General features: G+C 43.0%; 1 pseudogene; it reads right to left on the reverse strand.

Moving 5' to 3' along the window:
- Positions 1 to 626: 626 nt before the first annotated feature.
- LOC138929968 (synaptophysin-like protein 1) lies at positions 627 to 4,395 on the reverse strand (annotated as a pseudogene).
- Positions 4,396 to 5,035: the final 640 nt, after the last annotated feature.

A 5,035-nucleotide genomic window follows, 5' to 3' on the forward strand; every position in this document is an offset into this window, starting at 1 on the left:
GATGTTGAAGCTGAAATTCCAGTATTTGGCCACCTGATGTGAAGAACTGACTGATTAGAAAAGACCCTGACCCTGGGAAAGATTGAAGGTGGGAAGACAAGGGGCTAACAGAGGATGAGATGGTTGGATGGAATCCCTGACTCAATAGACATGAGTTTGAGTAAACTCCCAGAGTTGGTGATGGACAGGGAGGCCTGGCATGTTGCAGTCCATGGGGTTGCAAAGAGTCAGACATGACTGAGCAACTGAACTGAGTTTATGTTCCAGTAGAGATTTTCTTACTAGTATGATATGACAATAAAACTGTTTTCTGAGTGAAGATGTACATTAAGGCTTAAGGTGTAAACACTTTGGAGGGAAAACAATGTAGTGAAGAATTTACTGTTCATTTAAAAATGTATATCATCTCATAATAGGTCCCTGAATTTTCAAATTCACATGTGAGAATACATTTACATCTTGAATTTGTAGGAAAGGCACAAGTTTTATGTAAAAAAGCAGCAAAATTTTAAACCCATCAATTTATTGAAAAAATGATTACTTTTTTAAGAAACAAAAAATGCTTCTTAAGATGTTGACAACAGGTCATGGTATAGACACTTATTTCATAGAGTGGACTTCTCCCTTCAATTATATTCCAGTTGGAGGAGGAATCCCTCCTTGAGAAGTTGAATTATTTGATGGACTGTGAAAGCTGGTCTCCTTATACACAAACCATGCATTGTCTCCACAAAGTCTCATATTCAGAAAGCCAAAAATCTCAGATACATTTAGGGATCCCATACTAGTCAAGCCATGGCTGCACTGGTGCAGGAAGGTCTAGAGGAGCTATCCCACATTGAAGGTCAGGAAGGGCGGTGGTGAGGAGATAACCCCTCATCCAAGGTAAGGAGCAGCAGCTGCGCTTTGCTGGAGCAGCTGTGAAGAGATACCCCACGCCCAAAGGAAGAGAAACCCAAGTAAGATGGTAGGTGTTGCAAGAGGGCATCAGAGGGCAGACACACTGAAACCATACTCACAGAAAACTAGTCAATCTAATCACACTAGGTCCACAGCCTTGTCTAATTCAATGAAACTAAGCCATGCCCGTGGGGCAACCCAAGACGGGCGGGTCATAGTGGAGAGGTCTGACAGAATGTGGTCCACTGGATAAGGGAATGGCAAACCACTTCAGTATTCTTGCCTTGAGAACCCCATGAACAGTAGGAAAAGGCAAAATGATAGGATACTGAAAGAGGAACTCCCCAGGTCAGTAGGTGCCCAATATGCTACTGGAGATCAGTGGAGAAATAACTCCAGAAAGAATGAAGGGATGGAGCCAAAGCAAAAACAATACCCAGTTGTGGATATGACTGGTGAGAGAAGCAGGATCTGATGCTGTGAAGAGCAATATTGCATAGGAACCTGGAATGTCAGGTCCATGAATCAAGGCAAATTGGAAGTGGTCAAACAGGAGATGGCAAGGGTGAACGTCAACATTCTAGGAATCAGTGAACTAAAATGGACTGGAATGGGTGAATTTAACTCAGATGACCATTATATCTACTACTGTGGGCAGGAATCCCTCAGAAGAAATGGAGTAGCCATCATGGTCAACAAAAGAGTCTGAAAGGCAGTACTTGGATGCAGTCTCAAAAACGACAGAATGATCTCTGTTTGTTTCCAAGGCAAACCACTCAATATCACAGTAATCCAAGTCTATGCCCCGACTAGTAATGCTGAAGAAGCTGAAGTTGAACAGTTCTATGAAGACTACAAGACCTTTTAGAACTAACACCCCAAAAAGATGTCCTTTTCATTATAGGGGACTGGAATGCAAAAGTAGGAAGTCAAGAAACACCTGGAGTAACAGGCAAATTTGGCCTTGGGATGCGGAATGTAGCAGGGCAAAGACTAATAGAGTTTTGCCAAGAAAATGCACTGGTCATAGCAAACACCCTCTTCCAACAACACAAGAGAAGACTCTACACAAGGACATCACCAGATGGTCAACACCAAAATCAGATTGATTATATTCTTTGCAGCCAAAGATGGAGAAGGTCTACACAGTCAGCAAAAACAAGACCAGGAGCTGACTGTGGCTCAGATCATGAACTCCTTATTGCCAAATTCAGATTCAAATTGAAGAAAGTAGCGAAAACCACTAGACCATTCAGGTATGACCTAAATCAAATCCCTTATGATTATACAGTGGAAGTGACAAATAGATTTAAGGGCCTAGATCTGATAGATAGAGTGCCTGATGAACTATGGACAGAGGTTTGTGACATTGTACAGGAGACAGGGATCAAGACCATCCCCATGGAAAAGAAATGCAAAAAGCAAAATGGCTATCTGGATAGGCCTTACAAATAGCTGAGAAAAGAAGAGAAGCGAAAAGCAAAGGAGAAAAGGCAAGATATAAGCATCTGAATGCAGAGTTCCAAAGAATAGCAAGAAGAGATAAGAAAGCCTTCTTCAGCAATCAATGCAAAGAAACAGAGGAAACGAATAGATTGGGAAAACTAGAGATCTCTTCAAGAAAATCAGAGATACCAAGGGAACATTTCATGCAAAGATGGGCTCGATAAAGGACAGAAATGGTATGGACCTAACAGAAGCAGAAGATATTAAAAAGAGGTGGCAAAAATACACAGAACTGTACAAAAAGGATCTTCACAACCTGGATAATCAGGATGGTGTGATCACTCATCTAGAGCCAGACATCCTGGAATGTGAAGTCAAGTGAGCCTTAGAAAGCATCACTATGAACAAAGCTAGTGGAGGTGATGGAATTCCAGTTGAGCTATTTCAAATCCTGAAAGATGATGCTGTGAAAGTGCTGCACTCAATATGCCAGCAAATTTGGAAAACTCACCAGTGGCCACAGGACCGGAAAAGGTCACTTTTCACTCCAATCCCAAAGAAAGGCAATGCCAAAGAATGCTCAAACTACCGCATAATTGCACTCATCTCACATGCTAGTAAAGTAATGCTCAAAATTCTCCAAGCCAGGCTTCAGCAATACGTGAACCGTGAACTTCCAGATGTTCAAGGTAATTTTAGAAAAGGCAGAGGAACCAGAGATCAAATTGCCAACATCCGCCGGATCATGGAAAAAGCAAGAGAGTTCCAGAAAAACATCTATTTCTGCTTTATTGACTATGCCAAAGTCTTTGACTGTGTGGATCACAATATACTGTGGAAAATTTTGAGAGACATGGGAAAACCAGACCACCTGACCTGCCTCTTGAGAAATCTGTATGCAGGTCAGGAAGCAACAGTTAGAACTGGACATGGAACAACAGACTGGTGCCAAAGAGAAAAAGCAGTACATCAAGGCTGTATATTGTCACTCTGCTTATTTAACTTACATGCAGAGTACATCATGAGAAAAGCTGGGCTGGAAGAAACACAAGCTGGAATCAAGATTGAAGGGGGAAATATCAATAACCTCAGATATGCAGATGACATCACCCTTATGGCAGAAAGTGAAGAGGAACTAAAAAGCCTCTTGATGAAAGTGAAAGAGGAGAGTGAAAAAGTTGGCTTAAAGCTCAACATTCAGAAAACGAAGATCATGGCATCTGGTCCCATCACATCATGGGAAATAGATGGGGAAACATTGGAAACAGTGTCAGACTTTATTTTGGGGGGTTCCAAAATCACTGCAAATGGTGACCGCAGCCATGAAATTAAAAGACGCTTACTCCTTGGAAGAAAAGCTATGACCAACCTAGATAGCATATTCAAAAGCAGAGATATTACTTTGCCAACTAAGGTCCGTCTAGTCAAGGTTATGGTTTTTCCTGTGGTCATGTATGGATGTGAGAGTTGGACTGTGAAGAAGGCTGAGTGCCAAAGAATTGATGCTTTTGAACTGTGGTGTTGGAGAAAACTCTTGAGAGTCCCTTGGACTGCAAGGAGATCCAACCAGTCCATTCTGAAGGAGATCAGCCCTGGGATTTCTTTGAAAGGAATGATGCTGAAGCTGAAACTCCAGTACTTTGGCCACCTCACGCGAAGAGTTGACTCATTGGAAAAGACTCTGATGCTGTGAGGGATTGGGGGCCGGAGGAGAAGGGGTCGACAGAAGTTGAGATGGCTGGATGGCATCACGGACTCTATGGACATGAGTGAGTGAACTCCGAGTGTTGGTGATGGACAGGGAGGCCTGGCGTGCTGTGATTCATGGGGTCGCAAAGAGTCGGACACGACTGAGCGACTGAACTGAACTGAACTGAATACTAGTCACAGAGACAAAAAGACACATCACTTCATGAAGATTACAAGGCTTAAGTTCCTGGACAATATAGTGACTGGTAGCTATTTTAGTATCTTTAAGAGCTGTAACCCAAGCTGAAGTGCACACCAACCACAAAAAGTGTCAACAATAGTAACTACAAAGTCAGTCATGGAAAGCTTTCGACTATCATGATGCAGGTTTGTTTAACCAACATAGAGCAGAAGAGCAGCAATGCAGTACAGGAAGACAAAGACTACAAAAGTAACACAGAACTGTGTGGAAGAGTAATCTCCAATAAAGACGTAATTTTACCAATCGACATTATAGACATTTACACCTTGAGGTGTCTGAAACAATGCTTCATTCAAGGTGAATGGATAACTAAAAGTAGCTGGAATCATTCTAGTCTCAGGAAGAGACCCTAGAGAGTCTAGAGTTGTTCTCGTCTCTAGTCTTCAGGCACAAGACCCTTGAATTTCTGTTTTACCCTTACAACCTCCACAGGTAGCAAAGGCAAAGATAGAAGCATTCCACTCAAGTAGTTTGATGAAGCCCAGAGGCTCCTTGAGTGTGTTGAGTTTGAGCTGGAAGGAGGAGATCCTCTGAGGGAAGGAAGGAAAGCATCTTAGGACAGTGGGGTGGCAGAGGGGGACCAACCACACAGAGCTCCGCAGCCATGCTGGAAATGACATCTTTATTGCTATGTTTGCAGCAGCTTTTAGCACAGTAAGGGTGTCCCCACTGGACCCTGGCCCTCACCCAGCCCCACCCATCCAGCCCATGTCAGGGTGTGAGGGAAGGCCTCCAAGG

The sequence above is a fragment of the Ovis canadensis genome, chromosome X, assembly GCF_042477335.2.
Source record: "Ovis canadensis isolate MfBH-ARS-UI-01 breed Bighorn chromosome X, ARS-UI_OviCan_v2, whole genome shotgun sequence".
NCBI lineage: Eukaryota > Metazoa > Chordata > Mammalia > Artiodactyla > Bovidae > Ovis > Ovis canadensis.